This window comes from Macaca nemestrina, chromosome 19 (genome assembly GCF_043159975.1).
Source record: "Macaca nemestrina isolate mMacNem1 chromosome 19, mMacNem.hap1, whole genome shotgun sequence".
NCBI lineage: Eukaryota > Metazoa > Chordata > Mammalia > Primates > Cercopithecidae > Macaca > Macaca nemestrina.
The window spans coordinates 69,225,565-69,244,575 of record NC_092143.1 but is presented as its reverse complement, the minus strand read 5'-3'; the positions used below and the strand labels follow the sequence as shown (position 1 = coordinate 69,244,575).

Here is a 19,011-nt window from a genome sequence, read left to right as displayed (position 1 = left end):
TCCCAGCTACTTGGGAGTATGAGACAGGAGAATAGCTTGAATCCGGGAGGTGCAGGTTGCAGTGAGTCAAGATTGTGCCACTGTACTCCAGCCTGGGTGACAGAGCAAGACTCCGTCTCAAAACAAAAGAAATACCTGAGCCTGGGTAATTTATAAAGAAAATAAATTTAATCAGCTCACAGTTCTTCAGGCTGTATAAGTATGGCACCAACATCTGCTCAGCTTCTGGTGAGGGCCTCAGGAAACTTACAGTCATGGCTGGAGGCAGAGAGGGAAGCTGGCATATCACATGGAAAAAGAGAGAGCAAGCAGGGGGTACATGCCACACTCTGTTACACAACCAAATCTCACGTAAACTGAGAGCAAGAACTCACTCATTACCAGTAGGAGGGCACCAAGTTATTCATGAAGGATCCATCCCTATGACCCAAACACTTCCCACCAGGCCGTACCTCCAACATTGAAGATTACATTTAGACATGAGATTTGGAGGGGACAAACACCCAAACTATACCACTTTCCCTTGTCCCTTCAGCCTCCCAACCCCACTCCTACCTCATCTGTCTGTACCCCTATTCCCTGTTTCCAATTCCACTCCTCCCATTCTCTCTAAAACAATAGGCTTCACTCCCATGCCATCAAAACTGCTCCTGTCAAGGTCACCAGTGACCTCCACATTACCTAACCTAGTGATCACTTCCCATGCCATAGCTTAATCTCTGAGCAATATTTTACACTAATGATCACTCACATCTTCTCAAAACAGTTTCTTCATTGGACTTCTGGGACACCATACTGTCCTGCTACCTCACTGCTGGCTCCTACTCAGTCTCTTTTGCTGGTTCCTCCCAACTTCCTGATCTCTAAACACTGCGGGGAGCAGGAAGCAGGAAGCAGGACTCTTCCTTTCTCCATTCACACTCACTCTGTAGGTTAGTGATTTTCAACCCTGGCTTATCTTAGACTGACTTGGAGAGCTTTTAAAATTTCCAGTGCCTGGAACTGACCCTCCCTCCCCCAGAGTTACGATCTAATTGGTCTAGGATGAGGGCCAGTCATCCACACATTTTTTAAGCTCTCATGATGATTCCAATACATAGCCAAGGTTAAGAACACCTAGCCTAGGATCTAGGTGATCTCATCTAGTCCATAGCTTTAAATTAAATCAATACAATGACAATTCTGAAATTGTCATTGTATATATATATATGTATACATCCAGCCTGAAGTGTTCTCCTGAACTCCAGATTTGAATAACTAATATCTTGACATCTCCACCTGGATGCCTACCAGACATCTCAAACTTAATATGCCTGAAAATGAACTCTTGATTTTCCTTCCATCCAAAACCTGCTCCTTCTGCAGTCTTCTGCTTCTCAAAAAAATGGCTAGCCCAATCTTCCAGTTGCCCAACACAAAACATTGGCATCATCCCTGATATCTCTTTCTCTCTCTCTTACTGCATTTCAATCTATCAGTAAATCCTGTTGACTCTACTTTCAAAATATATCCAAGGTTCAGTCACTTCTTATCACCTCCATCAACTGTATCATTCCCACCCTGACCCCGGTTGCCATTGCTGGTAGAGCCTCCTAACTGGTCTCACTGCTTTTGCCCTTCCTTCACTACAGTCTGTCCTCAACACAACTGCTGAGTGATGCTTTTAAAAGCACATCAAGTCATGTCACCCCTCTGCTCCAAATCCTCCAGTGGCTTCCCTTCTCACTCACAGAAACAGCTGGAAGTCTTTCTATGACTGCCCCGATCTGCCCTGGCCCACCACATTTCTCTAAGCTCATCTTCTGTCACTCTTATTACTCACTCAGATCCTGCCACTGTCATCTTTGCTAATCCTTGAACAAATAAAGCACATTCCCATCTTAAGACTTTTGTACCTGCTATTCCTTCCACCTAGATTTTTCTTCTCCCAGATATCTGCAGGCCCTGACTCCTCACTTCCTTAAAGACCCTATGCAAATGGCACCTTATGAAAGATGCCTTCCCTGACCACCCTATATAGGAGAATTCTGCCTTCCCCACCACTGCCAGCCCCTATTCAAATACAGTGCTTTTTCTTCATAACATCTCTTGCCACTGACATATACATTTGTTTCTATACTGATTATCTATGCACACTAGACTGTAAGCTCCATAAGAGATGACCTTTGTCAGTTTTGTTCACTGCAGAATCTCTACCTACTAGAACAGGACTGACACATGGTACACATTTAGTGGACATCTGCTGAATGAATCAATAAACAAAGCTATGGCAAACCAAGAGCTGGAAGGCAGAATAATGTCAATTCAATTGAATCTTTCAAGGCTCTTAGAGGTAATTTGCTATAACTTTATCATGTCACTTTGAGAAAACCAATTTGGAGCCATTGAGAGATCTACTGAAAACTCACTGCAAATTACTAATAGAAACAAGAATGCTAGCCTCCCAGACTACTTTCTTCTACTATGCCATCCTCTCTCTTAGTGTTCCCCCAAATTGCTCTTTTCTTTATTAATCATGCCTTTCATCTTAGGATAATTCAACCATTTAAAAAAAAGTATCATCACTAAGCTAAGGTATTGAACTCAACTCAAAGAAAGAAACTGAGACCCAATGAAAGAGGAATTTCAAAGACACTCAAACCAATAACTAAGCTTAGAATTAAATAGAAAATGGGAAAGGTCTTTCCCACCACTTAACCCACATTCCTGCTTCCATGCCAAACTAAAGTCATCACATGCCCCCTTCCATTTGCCTTTCATTGTTCCCATTAATAGATAAGAAAATTGAGGCAGAGACTAAGAAGAGAGAATTGTCCAGTAAAACTAACACAGAAATGCAATTTCATGGTGGCTTATGGTCATGATTACACAGAGACATTTACTGAAGAGGAATAAATGAGGAGGCATTTCATATCTAATAACCCAACTTTCATCTCTAGTCACTTCAAGTATTTAGTATGTGTGAAGGAGAAGGACACTAGAAAACATGTCAAGTTGGCTTACAGGCACCAGATCTGAGAACTGGAGGATTTCTTTAACCATTCAAGTTCTGTGCATTTCCTATAAACAGCAAATCTGGCTCTTAGCCCCACTCTTACAGTGGAAGATTAACATGATAACAGTTGCATGACTTCCTCTCCCTAAAGATTCATCTTTAACTTCCTTTGGCTAAATCACAAAGTGTGTTTTTTATTTATTGTTGAGAGAGAGAGAGAGAGAGAATGTAGTTTCTTATAACCATCCCCCCAATTAAAAAAACACTCAGCTTAAGAAAACAAACTTAAGCAATAGTCATTTTTCAATTTGTCTATAAAAGTAGACATTTAAAATTTTTCATTACACAGAAAAGTTTTTATTTCTTTTAATACCACTTGAAATAGTTTCAAAGTGTTGGGAAATAAGTGCATGAATCAAAGGCATATCCAAAGAATCCTGTAAATTTCAGTGAAATCATGTTTGCCACAGATTTGGAGCATTTTTCCTCTGTCCTTTTGAACTTGTTTCTGTTCTGCTGCTCTTGCAAAATATCCTTATGTATAGTTTAAGACCTCTGGCGGGGAAGTTCTCTTCATAGCTCACTTGCAAATCATTCAGTGAATGGGTAGAGATGTCTGTGGATGGGGAAGGGAGCTGAGTAATCTTCATATCAGCCTGGTTCCTTTTTTCCCCAAGATCCTAAAAGAGCATTACAGACCCAGAGATAGCTGGCCTTATTTGTAAGAAAATTCAGATCTAACTTAAGCTCCCAGTACCAATATATAGAATACGGATGGGCGCAGGCCTTCAAATCCCACTGGCCTTTAAGATGTAAATAGGACTAGTGATCATGAGTGCAATAAAAACATGTGAGTAGGGAGTAGGGGGAGGGAATGGGACTGGGATAAATAGATCCTGTTTTGACTTCAATCTCTGCTTTAATATTGAAGCCATGGAGTTTTTAATCACTCAATCCCAGCCTACAGCTGATGGCTAAAATTCTGGCCACCCAAGAAGACATCTTAAAAACATAACAAAAATATATTGTTAACAAATGATCTCCTAATATTTGGTAGTGCATGTGCACACTGTGGGGCTAGACTTCTCAGTGCCTAACATCAGGAATATCCTTAACCCATCTGGAGACTTGTCAACGCTACTTAAGAAGGTCCTTGGGGCCCCATCCCAAATTTGAGAGCCTTTCCTCTCTGAAATCCAAAGGGGGAGCTAGAGTCATTTATCTAGAAAATATATGACCAATGGTTGAAACTTGGCATGATGTCAACTCAAGTATTCCATTACTAGGTACACAAAAAAAGTCATTTGGAGAAGACAAGGCACCTGGAAACACTTCTATTCTGCCTCAATTCAATTCAGTAGGTATTTACTGAATTGAACAATACATATGTCTAGGCTTGTTGACCCTTCTCAACACCGTAACCGAATGTAGACAATGGATCTTACAAATAACACATATGTAACCATCTCCGCTGAAGAAGTCAAACATTTATGACCCCCAGAATTCTGAGCTTCTGGTCCCGCAGTCCAGGCATCTTAAAAACTTCTGGCCTTCTTCTAGTGTTACATTCATTCATTCCATCATAACTAGCAAGGTTTTGGGGCAAAGAATGAGGATTCTTCCTTTGGTGACACTAGGTTTGCCACAACTGTCTACTCACTAGAACTCCTTGGGTCACAAGTCACTACATCCAGAAAAGGGAAAAACTCAAGTGACTCCTTCACGTAATTGTCATTGAAAGATGCTAACAAGAGACCACTTTCCCAGGGCCACTGACAACAAGATGTTTTGCTGAGCATGCAGTTGACATGAACTCCACACATAGACACCTTTGGCCAACTGTCAGCACATTTGAAATTCATGCCTTCCTGCCTGTCATCCGTCATTTCTCTTCATGGCTCCCAGCAGAGATGACTCCAGGCTTTCTCGAATTTGTGCACAGGTTACTTTTAAGCTTCCCCCAGTCACTGAGTGGGTTTGTATCGCCTCCTCACCTAGATACCTCCCCTACCATTGGAGACTGTGCCATCATTTACTCCCAAAAAAGAAGGCCCTGGGGACATGCTAAGTATACAACAGGTATTAAAAAATTCTTTCTAGATAGGTGAATGAATGAGTGAGTGTACAAATGACCATGCCTGCATTCATTCCTCCCTAACCATGCCTTCCCTATCTTCCATAGCTTTCCTTGACTTAAAATATTATTCTGTATCTTCTTTGCTTTCAAGAAGCAGAGTAAATTCTACAATTTCTTTTCTCCCATATTGTTTCTGTTAACCTGTCATACCAATCTTATCTTGTATTCAAGGCTTCTCATGTCACCATGTTATCACCCCTGTGGATGGGGTTTGTGCCTGCCTTTGAAAGTGATCCTGAACTGAACTCCGGAGGCACCCCCTTTTCACAACTCCTCACCTCCCAGCTGCCCGGATGCCCATTTTCTGGGGGCACCACAAAGCCTCCCACATCTGAATTACCTTGCCCTGTATATTTGCACATTTGCATGTATGTTAACATAAACTTCAAACTCCTCCCAAACCAACAAAGAGAATCCTCTGTCACTGCTATACAGAAACACCTTCCAGAGTATAACGCTGGGCTTAAAACAATGGTAGGATCACACCCACTAAAAGGCAAGGAGGGTGGGGTGGAGGAATCTCAAATAATTTGAGAGGATAATAGAAATTGTGCCAGGAAAACGGAATCACCTGTATTGTCACCAATATTATAGGTCCTATATCATTTTTCAAATCTTTGGTAATACAATAATATAACTTCTATAATGGGAAATAAATAAGCTTAAATGGTACTCAAAATATCATTTAAGCAACAGGATTTGTTTCCTCTAATTTCTGATCCTGATACTCATGCCTGCTTCAAATTACCAGCTATCAGGGTTTGGGGAAATTTACAGAGATCTTAGAAATACTCTCGCTTCTTAGATCTTTTCACTGAAGCTGAAGTAAACAGAAAACAGAACCTAAGGTCTTTGCCATTTGACTCTACTCAAGCTACGGCAGCAGACTGCACTGTCTCCCTCTTTAGTGGTAATCCACATTGCTGTGTCCCTCCCACTTTTCTTAATAACCACCGGTGGTGGCAAGTTTCCCTGACTCAGATAGGCAGTGCTCATCACGGAGAGGGCCTCTGACATTTGACTGGCCGTGTAACTGGGTGAGTCATGAATTCCCTGGGCTTTAGTTTCTTCATTTGCAAAGGGAAGCTTTATGGAGTCCTTGGGAGGATTGCATGAAATATGCAAAAACACTTTGTAAATGACTGATTCCTAAGCCCAATACTGAATGCTTAGTATGTGACGATCTCTGCGCTGAGAATTCCGCACACCTCACTTCAGCTCATCCGAGTGTCAGCGCCACTTAGGGAAGTTCTCGGGGCTCATCCCACATTCAAAGTCCTTTTCCCTCTTTGAAATCTCAATGTGGGGCTATTGCATTTATCTAGAAAACACTTAAGTAATAGTTAAACCTTTTATTTTGAAGAATAAGAAACTGGGCTAAGATAAGTTACTTACTTACCTATGGCCACACAGCTAGTATGTGCAAAGCCCAGGATTAAACCAGGTCTATCTGACTTCAAACTTTTAATCACAATCCAACTTTTTGTTGCAGAATTCCTTTAAGAGCTCTGAGTGGTGAGATGGCATGAAAACTCTTTATTATTTTCCTTTTCCACAAGCATTTTGAGAAATCAAAATGGTAACTGACATTACAATATTTGAAAAACCATAAAGGGCTAAACAAGAGTAGGATACATCAGTCAATCACCACTCACCCGCAATAAAGGGGTGGCCACGTTGTTTATAAGGTTTTACTACGAAGGCAATGTCTTCAGTGAATAGAATTTATTTCTGTTTATAGAAAGCCTAACAGCCTCCAGGGGAATTGCTTATTGAGATGTGAGCCATGGATTACTTCATGTTTTGTATAATACAGTTACAGTTTTAAAAAACAATCTAGAATTTCCTGCAACTGGCAGTTTCATTGCTGTATAGCCTGAAATGTCTCCATGCCCGGGTAACGTTGGGGATCTCTTAAAACCTCTCCCTGTAACGGCTTCAAGCACTGGCTGCCTTTAACCCCTAAGCCCTCACAAAACAATAAAAAATAATATACCTTTATTCATCACTCTTACATTTTCAAAGTCCTTTATCATTTGATATTGCAGGAGTGCTGAAATTATCTGAGCAGGTACTTGGCCCCATTTTAGAAGAAGGAAATTTAAATGCAGAATGACTAAGGGATTCATCTACAGTTCCATAGACAGAATATGCTGGAGTTAAGATGTGAATTCAGGACATGCGAATGTCCACAGTTTTGCACTCTCCCATTGATCTGTTTTTTGGGACTTCATCTTGGCTGCTATGCTACCTCTCCCAGAATTATCTGCATTTATTCACTTCCATTCTAGTCAACAAAAACTTATGGAGAATTGACTTTGTACCAGGGATTTTTTAGGTGGGGAAACTGAAAAAGAAAAAAGACATAGTCTCTGCACTAGAAGAGCTCCCAGTCTGTAGAGGGGACAGACGCACCTACCTACCGGGCAACAGACCCTCCTGTAGTAAACTAGAGAACTATTCTAAAACTTTTGAATGGTGGGATGAAAGGCTTTATACCAGTTAAAGGAGTTTAGACATCAGCTAGCAGCTGGGGAGTGGTTTGGTGACATGACAGTGGACACTTGGGCTGCCTGAGAGGAGCATGCGTTGGTCACATAAGGTTGCCTGGGCAGAGATCAGAAGAGATGGACCAGGTGTCTCTCTCCCAGTTTCCTGTATTCCCCAGGCATGACAAGCCCACCCTCTGTGACTGCTGGTGGTCTGGTCCTGGTAAGTGGTCCATCTGCCTCTTCCAACCACAGCTTTTATCCCCATCACAAACTCTGGGCCTACCGAATCCCTCTCTGCAACCCCAGCTCCCAGGGCCCACGAGTCCAGTGTGCTCCCTCAGCCTCCCTCCACCTTCATCCATAGGCAAACTGGATCCTTGTGCTAGAAATCCTTCCAGAACCAACAATCTGGACCCCGTCTTTTTCTCTGGCAACAGAAAAAGGCAGAATACGCAGCTCAGGAAGAACTCTGGCACGAAACCCCTGAAGGGTGACCCAGAGCACCACAGGCCTTGGAAAATGGACAGGGAGTCTGGAAACATGGCCCCAGGTACTGGCTGCACAGATCTTTGCCTTTTTTTTTTTTTTTTAAGTGTGTTATTTTTATGTTAATTTTTTAATTTTTTTTATTTCCATAGGTTTTCGGAAAACAGGTGGTATTTGGTTACATATGTAAGATCCTTAGTGGTGATTTGTGAGATTTTGCTGCACCCTTCACCCGAGCAGTACACACACACTGAACCCAGTTTGTAGTCTTATCCTCATCTCTCACCTTATACAAAAATCAACTCAAGATGGATCAAGCACTTAAAATCTAAGACCTGGAAGTATAAAAATTCTAGAAGATAACATCGGAAAAACCCTTCTAGACACTGGCTTAGGCAGACACTTCATGACCAAGGACCCAAAAAACAAAAACAAAGATAAATAGGTGAGACTTAATTAAAGGGCTTCTGCATAGCAAAAAATCCTTGCTTTTTAATATGTGCCAGTGTGTATGGGTGGAGAAAGAGTGGGGTGGCCATGAAAATGCAGCACTCAGCTCTTCTGCTATGGAGGTCAGAAGTGACCGACGACCCCAGCCACTGCCCTGCTAGGTCCACCGCTGTGGCTGTGTCAAAACCTAAGCCATGCTGCCAGCAGTTTCTCCCAATCAACCCCGAGCACAGCAGGGAGCGAGTGCAGGCCCACTCCTGTGAGAATCTGGGCTCCTCTAACAGGTGCCTGGGCTCAAGGACATCCCCAGAGGCCTGGCCAAGGCTTTCTTGAAACTGCTCTAGAGTCTGGGACTCCTCCTATCCAATCTTCCTTTGTTCCGGTCTCCTCTTCAGGTGTGAGGCTGCATCTGGGTCTGACGACTCTCGCTGTCCCCTCCCCTTTATCCTTCACAGGTGTTTCTTGTGCACATCGATGCACATCCTGGCATCTGCTTCTTGGAGGACCAGAATGTACATTGTATTTGATTAAACTTAAATTAATATAAACTGTGACAATGACACTTTATACATCACCCTGAGCTAATAAATTAGAAGCAAAAAAGTCATAAAAATAAGGCTTGGTAGTAACATGGGTAATAACAATTACAGGAATTTATAGAAACTGCTTACCATTTATGCCTAATTACCATACAGAGCAACAGCAATTATACAGATTATTAAATACAGGTCAAATTAACATTGTTGACGGTAGAATGTACTCGATTTAAGATTTGGATTCAGCACATTCAGATGTAATAATCCATGTTGATTACGGTAATGAATTCTGTTCTCTGAATCTACTAAAAATGACTAAGACACGATTTTTAAGATTAGAGAGTGGGTGGTGTGGATGACGAGAAATTACTTAATGGGTACGATGTACATTATTTGGGTGATGGACACCCTAAAAGCCTTCACCACTACACAATCTATGCATGAAACAAAACTACATTTCCACCTCATACATTTATACAAAACAAAGCAAAAATAAAGATTGGAGGAAACAATATGGCAAAGACCAATTTTCTTCAAATTGCACATAATGGCAAGGGACAAACTTTAACAGTTCCCCTGAATAAATTTACCAGCAAAGATTTGTCCTTCCTGTGCCTCACCCTGGGTTATGAGATTTCAAGTATGAGCAAAGAAACTACCTTCATTTCTTAAGGGCTATCTTTTCAAATGTGTTTTGAAAACCAAATCCTGCCTATCTGGGTTTGCTCCATATTCTCTAATGAAAACAGCTTCATAAAGCGATTCATGCTCTCCAGGCCACCTGAGTCCATGCCTGGAAACGTGGTCCCCTTATTTGCTAACAAATAAGGGCTTGCTCAGGACCTGGACCAACAATCGGGCAATGGCGTGCACTACCTGAAACATGGAGCCCACAGGTTCAGGATTTAATTTGCAAAACCCAGGCAGGTGCTTCCAAGTGTAATCGTGCCCCATCTGTGAACACCTGGGCTTCTCACCTTCTTTGCAGTGCTGCTGGGTGTGAGATAGTACCATCTCTGGGTCACAGACAAAGTGAGATAGGAAAGGCCAGAAGTTCACAAGGTATGCTGTGAACATACAAGGTGACGGTAAGACTACAAATCCTACCCCGGGGAGCATCGCTCAGCTCTTCTCAGCTTGCAGGTTTGGACACCATGTCTAAGCTACCCTTGACTCAGGCTGAGAGACCAGGATGGGCATCTGCCCAGAAGGCTCCAGGGGCTTCTAACACAAGGTAGAAACTGCCCAGTAGACCACTTTTATGCAATAAACCTTCAGCAGGCTGGTGGAGAATGGGAGTAACCTTTCTTGAAGGTCTATCTTGAAGATAATCATCCAGGCCTTATGTTGGGCATTTTGTCTATTTTACCATCTTTAACTCTCACCATGGCCTCTTTTCCTGATGAAGAAAGTTAGGGCCAAAAAAGTTTAAATAACTTACTCAGGTCACTCAGACAGGAAATGGCAAAATCAGAATTTGAATGAGTTGCTTAACTCCAACTTCTCTTTCTACTTCTTATTAACTCTTAGGAGTCTTCGAAGAAGAAGAAGAAAGGAAGTTTGGGTCACATAGGTATTCGTTTCCTATTGCTGCTGTAACAAATCACCCCCAAGTTAGTAGCTGAAAACAACACGTTTACCATCTTAGCGTTCTGGAGGTCGAAGTCTAAAATGGGTCTCGCTGAGCTAAAAGCAAGATGTGGGCAGGGCTGCATTCCTTCTGGGGGCTCCAGGGGGAATCTGTTTCCGGCTTTATGAGTTTACAGGCACCTCCTCCCATGTTCCTTCCACGCGGCCCCTCCCTCCATCTTTAAAGTACAACACGGCAACCACTGTTTCTGTTATCACACTTTCCTCTTCCGACTTTGACTTTGTTGCCTCCCACTGATAAGGATTTTGGTGATTACATCGAGCCCACCAGGATAGTCTCCCTGATCTCAAGATCCTTAACTTAATCACATTTGCAAAGTCCCCTTTTCCATGGAGGGTAACATATTCACAGGTCTGGGGATTGGGACATGTGCATCAGAACGTTATTCTGCCTACCACACATATATAGTGGGTCCTGTGTCTCCCCTCCTTTGCCCTATTGCATGGTTTGTATAAGATTCTTATCTGTCCATCCAATTCACAGATTTGAGGGCTTCTATCAGAACTTGAAGGTGGGCAACATTTCTTTGCACAAAATGGTACATAGCTATCACTCAAAATGCCAAAAACACAGTTATAATATTTCAACAAGCTAACATATGGATACTTCTTACTTTTGGGGTTTTTAAAAATTATTTTATTAACTGTCAAATCATTATTGCACATACTCATGGGATACACAGGGATGTTTACATACATATAATGTGTAGTCATCAGATCAGGGTAATTAGCCTATCTATCATCCCAAAGAGTTATCATTTCTTCATGTTGGAAGTGGCAATATTCTCCTTCTAGCCATTTGACTACAGTCATCCTACAGTGGTGTAGTGCTGTAGTTAACGATAGTCGTACAGAACACTAGAATTTACTCTTCTCCTCTATCCATAATTGTGCATCCTGATCCCTCCCTTCCCCTGCCCTTCCCAGACTCTATTTTTAATTGTTTGGCTAAGGTGGATGGTGACATTGGAGCTGGAAAAAACCAATAATCCTCCTTAATAAAAATTAATTTGATCCTTGAATTTTTTTCTGCTTTGAATGTTGAAAAGTTGACATAACATTAAATCTTCAGGGTAACCAAGGACAGTAGTATAAATCATGTCCTTTCACTCAAACTAATAGTTTTTTGCCTAAAAGTGAACTGAAATAAGCAGATGAAATAAATATTTTGAGTACAGTCATTTTCTGTTGGGTAAAAAATGAATAGTTTACCTTGACATTACGCATATATACTTGTCAATACTCTGTTTAATATTTGAAACCTTCCTTTATAACATTATTCATTTTATTTATTCTTTATTATTTCCTTATTATTTATATCCTTATTATTATTATGTATTTCTTTATTATTTTTCCTTATTATTTATTTCCTTATTATTATTATTTCCTTATTATTTGAAATCTTCCTATAATGGAAATAATCACATACAAAGTATTGTATGGGTATTTAGGAGTGAGTTTGTTTCATTGAAATATTTGTTTCCCTAAGTTAAGTAACTTAGGAAAATTAGCACAAACCATGCAATATCAAGGATGTAAAACTGACTTGTATCTGAACAGATGGGAATTTTTGTTAAAGAGTATTCTTACAAGCTAGTATGGCTTTTAAAATGGCCTCCACATGCCCGGAGATTTGTCTCGTTTTAAGTCTGCAGTGTTGTTCTGTCTGAATGCTGGAGACACGAACCCAGTTCACAGTTAGCAATCTTCTTCGCACATTACACACATGCCAGGTGACATCCACACACATGACTCACCCTCATAGGATACCTACATCATCGTGAAACTCAAGATAACGTGGGAGGGGGAGAAATAAAGCAATGGAGTGATTTATAATCACTACAGTTATTAACTCCAGACTCACTTGTTTTTGATGGAAATATTACAGGCTCCAGGTTATATGCAATTTCAGAGTGCCAATTGCAGTCCTGTTCCTTTTTCTCCTTGTTAAGATATCATACTGGCATGCAAGTGAAAAAGATGAAGAATTACAAGAATAACCTGAAACGTTGAATTTGACTTAATTTACTTTAAAAATAATTGCAACTATATTTATACATATATTGTACAGATATGTGTACAAATATTTAATAATTACAAACATCAATATTTTTTAGATACAAATAATAAGAACAGGACAGTTGATATAAAGCAGAAATGGGGAGATCTGGGCTGTCTTCCAAGATCTTTTGTTTTCAACTTAACATTGTCTCTTTTTACATCTGCTGTGAACAAAATGGTTAAGCAGATAAAATACACCTTTGGTGTCTCCCACGTCTTATACTTGGGGTTCCCTGCAAGCCCTTGGCACTCGCGGGCCTGACTTCCAGCTCCCAGGGCCTGTGCAGTGCTGTCCTGTGGCATTGTCCCACGCTCCTCAGCTTCTCTTTCCCCAGGAAATTTACCTCTCCGGTGTTTTGTGTCCTAGGACCCTGTTCTCTGTGCTGTGAAAATGATTACTCTTGGGTCAATGTACTGTTTCTCCTCTGGTCACATACTGCATTTCAGCAGGCACCCCCCAGAGCCTGCCTTAACCAAAGGAGTTTACAGTAGGCAGCTGATATCTTTGGGTGGGTGTAGCCTGAAGTTGCACTCTATGCCCTTAATCCTTTCAGTAGAGTTGGGTTTGCCCCTTCCATATTATGTCTTTAATAGCAGAATGGTGCCATCTAGATCCTGAGAAAAGTTTTCCTTTTAACTGAATACTCATGTATACAGGATCTGATAGAATACACCTGAGTTCCTTACTTCTGCTCAAGATACACTTATAACCCATACAGAGCACCTGGAGTGGTTTCTCTACCTTACTCAGCTTATTCTAGCAGCTGCTTAAACTTCTTTCTTAATTGTGGGGGCCAATTACTTAGTCACCACCTCCCTGTCCTTCAGGGAGCCTCCCACTTCTGTGGAGTCTCTCTCTCTTGATCCTCCACTGCCATGAGCCTCTTCTCTCTCTTCACCCTCCACTACCATAAGCCTCTTCTGTCTCTTCATCCTCCACTCATGAGTCTCTTGGTCCTTAGAAACCTCTAATTCTCCCTCCCACTGGGATCCTTTCCTTCTCTTTGATCTTCAGAATGGGGATGTCAGTCATTTCCTTCCAACTAATTTTTTTTTCTAGATGAATCTGAATAAGACTTTGACTTATGAAAACAGGAGGAAATGGAAAAGCAATCCTATTAGGGTCAAATATCTTCAAGACGACACACTCCACATTGCCAAGAAAGACTCAGCATAATTCCCTTGTGTTTTTACACTACAAAAGGTCCTTGTCTCCCTTCTCTAGCTGGAGTTGCTTAAATTTGATATGCACATAACTTCAGAAAGGGGATAGACAGAGCCTGTGCCTCCTGGAACGAGTGAGAAATAGATAGAACTAAACGATCACAGTTCATTCATTGATTTTGCAAATATTATTGATCATTTACTTTATGTCAAGCACTTGGGATGAAGTAAAGCAGTTGGATCTAGTTCCCTACCCTCGTGGAGATTCTGATCCAGATTCCTAGAGCTGAAACAGGCTTTGAAGACCTCTTAATTTGTGGTTTCCAAATTATCTACCAAAGATCATTAATATTCTATGCAGTATTAATTGGTATTTCTTGGAGTAGGGCAAAGTGAAGAATTGTGTTCCATGGTCAAATTAAGTTTGAAGTGTTAGGTTAAACAAAGTTACACTAGTTTCTTCAGGCCAGGCTACTCAGAGCCTTTGTATGTTAACACACATTGTGACTCTCTGAGGGTGAGGGGGAGAGGATGAGATGCAATATGATAATTTGCTTTCCCCACTTATTTCAACACAAATCTTTTCTGAAGAGTACCTATTAATAAAAACTGTTGGCAGAACATACTTCTGTTAATGCTTCCAAAGCCAAAACCTCAATCCATGTTTCCTTCAGCACATGAGGAAGCTGCAGTGACCCAGAATGGTGAGGGGCAGAACTGAGGCAAGAACCTGTATCTCATTATTTTCACGATCTTTTACTTATTCCATTCTGCCTGTTTCTACTCTCTTTCTCATCCCCTGGAAGACATATACAAGCAGTGTTTCTTCCTTCTTTATTTCCCTCCTTCTTAGATCACAGTAATAGTGATCGTCTTCTCACCTATTTACTGGGTGTCTTTCTCTACTGTCTATAGCTTTGGGTCATAAGCTCTTATAAGTCAAAGGCCAGCTTTTACACAATAAACTCATGAACGATTAGTGATCAGTAAATGCTTGTAGCCAAAAGGCGATAGTTGAGAGCTTCCCTCTACACCTCTCCCCTCAGCCTCCCGCACACCTTCCTCCTAGGGATTCTCTCTCCCGAGAACTACAGAGGCCTCTTTTCTGCAATAACACCACCACCCCTGAAATAGGTTATTCCTTCTAAACTGCTTTAAAAGTTTCACTAGTAAGTTTTAAAATTGATTTTGCCTACTTACACAAAAGATTGCTTAATTATTAATACAATTCACACGTGATTAACTAAGAATACGCAGAATATTCATCCCGTCATATAGGCCAGGTTGTAGATGAGAGTTTTTGTGAGTGTGAGATAATTTGGATTTATGTGTGTATGCGTTTAATTTAAAAATCTACTTAGCTACGAATCAGGACACGTGGATGTGATTTTAGACTTTGGAAACTTGAGGGGAAGAAACAGTCTCTCTGCTATCTCGACATTAAGAGGTGTGTATCTCTCCCTAATAAGCAAGGAGGGGCTGCGATACTGCCACCTTGTGGTAAATATGCACAAGAGCCAGTTAAGTAAATACAACCAACCTTCTCTTTAGTGTATTGTTACATAATGCCCGAAAAAGGAAAATATTTTTATTAAAACATTATTCAGGAAAATGAACTATTTTAGCACGTGGATAATTAAACATATATTACAACCTGTCCTATGGGACAGAATGAATATTCTGTGTATTCTGCCCAGTATTTAATCATGTGTGAATCATATGTATTAATAATTTTTATGTTTTATGAAAGTTTATCGATATATACATATATATGGAAAGAGAGAGGAAAAAAAATCTCTTACCTGAAATGCTTGGGACCAGAAGTGTTCCAGATTTTGAATTTTTCAAATTTGGGGATATTCACATATAGATAATGAGATATTTTGGAGCTGGGACCCAAGCCTAAAACACAAAATTAATTGATGTTTCATATACACCTTATAAACATAGCCTGAAGATAAGATTATACAATATTATTAATAATTTTATGCACAAAACAAAGTTTGTGTACACTGAACCATCAGAAAGCAAAGGTACCCTGTCTCAGCCACGCATGTAGGCGTCTGTGGTGGTTTGGCATCACTGTCATTCCTGACTGAATAGACATGTTACCAAGAATCATTGTAGACATGTGTACACACACAAGTACTTCACAGTAAAAAAAAAAATGACATTTCAGTCACACAGTGAAAAAATTCTACGTTCAGGGTAACGAAGCAGCACAGTAGCATCGCCAGAACACCCGGGGGTGCTGAAGAGGCTGTGTTTTAAGTGTGACCCACCACATGAGGTCGGGTGTGGAATATTCCACGTGTGGCATCCTGTTGGTGCTCAAAAACTTTCAAATTTTGGAGCATTTCAGATTTTCAGATTAGGGATGTTCAAAGTATATATATACACACACACACATATATATATTATTTTGGCTCTTAAATCAGATTTTGCCTTCATAAGCAAATCAGCAAACATGGTCACCACCAAGCACTCACTTCATGTGTGACTCATGCTGTGAAGGGATTTCAAAAATTTTGACAGACCAAGACAAGAAGCACATCTCAATACACCATGAAGCAAGTTCTGGTGATTAGGAGATGTTGTCTCAGAAAGTGACTACTTTTCGGATCTCTGTTCATCACCTGTTGAGGGGCCAATCCCGAGGGGCTGAGATGCTCTGGCAAGAAGGGACAACTAAGGCCATCTCCTCACTTCTTGATAGTCAGCCCCTTTCCCACAGGGCAAGGGATTCAACCAGGGCCAGGACAAAATAAAACTCATTCGTTTATTCTTTCATCAGCCAATAATTATTACATCTACCATGTGCCAGGCATCTGCTAAATGGAGGAAATATAATAGAGAGCAAAACCATAGTCTCTGCTCTCATGGTTTTAGACTACTGATTAGACTTGACCAAGGACAATAGCTGAAGACCAACAGAAAGGGATCATTTTACATGTGTGGTCACTTACATATTCCAACCTGCCCCTGAAAGAACTTGTCTCAAAAGAGCTAAAAACAGAACTACCATGGCTTTGCCTTTACTGAGTATATACCCAAAGGAATAGAAATCATTCTATCATAAAGACACATGCACACATATGTTCGCTGCAGCACTATTCACCATAGCAAAGACATGGAATCAACCTAAATGCCCGTTGATGGTAGACCTGATAAAGAAAATATGGTACATATACACCATGAAGTACTATGCAGCCATAAAAAAGAACGAGATCATGTCCTTTGCAGGAACATGGGTGGAGCTGGAGGCCATCATCCTTAGCAAACTAGTGCAGCAATAGAAAACCAGACACCCGGCCGGGCGCGGTGGCTCAAGCCTGTAATCCCAGCACTTTGGGAGGCCGAGGCGGGTGGATCACAAGGTCAGGATATCGAGACCACAGTGAAACCCCGTCTCTACTAAAAAAAAAATACAAAAAATTAGCCGGGCGCGGTGGCGGGCGCCTGTAGTCCCAGCTACTCAGGAGGCTGAGGCAGGAGAATGGCGGGAACCCGGGAGGCGGAGCTTGCAGTGAGCCGAGATCGCGCCACTGCACTCCAGCCTGGGCAACAGCGTGAGACTCCGTCTCAAAACAAAAACAAAAAAAAAAAAAAAAAGAAAACCAGACACCCCATGTTCTCACCTATAAGTGGGAGCTAAATGATGAGAACACATAAACTCAAAGAGGGGAACAATAGACACTGGGGCCTACTTGAGGGTGGAGGGTGGGAGCGGGGAGGGGATCAGGAAAAAATAACAATTGAGTACTAGGTTTAGTACCTAGATGATGAAATAATCTGTACAAAAAACCCTCGTTATACAAGTTTACCTGTATAACAAACCTGCACATGTACCCTTGAACCTAAAATAAAAGTTTTAAAAAAAAAGAAAAATGGAGAGAAAGGAATCTCCATGTTAAAGCCCATTGAAAGATTGTAGTGGTGAATGTAGCCCACTCCATAGGTGTGGTTAGTATGAGTCTAGCACTGTGCTGGAAGATACAGATAACTTAAAACCCAGCCAATGCTTTAGAGTAGGTGAACTGTCATTACTGCACAAAATACACGTGAAAAGTTAATTAACCTGGAAGATCATAAAGCAGCATAAAATATAATGCTAAATGAACGGTACAGACAGTACAAGACCGAGCAGAGAAAGCTCCATGAAGGAGACAGCAGTTCCTTAAAGCTGTGGAGCTGAACCTTAAAGATAAGCAGGAACTGGGTAGGTGAAGAGGCAGGAAGAGGGGTGATGGGAAAACATCCTAGGTGATGGAAATAGCAGAGAACAATAGGGATAAGATGCACTTGGAAATGTACATTGAGGACCGTGAGAAGGAGTTTGAGATTCCTTGGGCCTACTAAGAAGTCTATTTTTCTGAGTATAAATGGAAATTTACCATGTACAGGGCGGGCATGGTGGCTCATGCCTGTAATTCTAGCTCTTTGGGAGGCCGAGGCAGGTGGATCACTTGAAGCCAGGAGTTCAAGAACAGCCTGGCCAACATGGTGAAACCCTGTCTCTACTAAGAATACAACAATTAGCTGGGTGTGGTGGCACGTGCCTGTAGTCCCAGCTACTCAGGAAGTTGAAGCACAAAAATCGCTTGAACCCAGGTAGCGGAGGTTGCAGTGAGCCAAGATCACACCACTGCACTCCAGCCCGGGCAACAGAGTAAGACTCCGTCTCCAAAAAAAGAATTAAGAAAAAAAGAAAGAAAGAAATGTACCATGTTCAAAGAGTGAGCTCTGCTCTTAGACTTTCTCCTATTTTCCCTTCTAGCCTTACTGGCAGAGCTAATCAGCCGGGTGGACAGAAATGTGTCACCAAATAATAAGGTCATCAGGCTAAACCAGATGTGGGTGGAAGAAATAAAGACCTATTCCCATCAAGTCTCCTAGCTCCTCTTCCCTGCCAGGATTTCCCGTCCTGACCTTAGGGCAGAGCCTGCATCTTCCCTTCAGGAAGCAGGGTCTGAGATATTTGTCATATCAGAAAGGAGATGAGAGGTTCTATGAGAGGTGTTCAGAATAGAAAATGCAGGT

At 41.3% G+C, this 19,011-nt stretch overlaps 1 protein-coding gene across 2 annotated transcripts in view; it reads right to left on the bottom strand.

The window, feature by feature from the left end:
- Nucleotides 1-19,011, bottom strand: part of LOC105464895 (uncharacterized) — a 488,640-nt gene that overhangs the window by 256,319 nt on the left and 213,310 nt on the right. For both annotated transcript variants that reach the window (XM_071085560.1, XM_071085561.1), the window contains 2 exons: nucleotides 15,774-15,873; nucleotides 12,611-12,706 (listed from right to left, as the gene is read on the bottom strand). The gene's annotated coding sequence lies outside the window, so the exon portion shown is untranslated. The remainder of the gene's footprint in view (nucleotides 1-12,610; nucleotides 12,707-15,773; nucleotides 15,874-19,011) is intronic.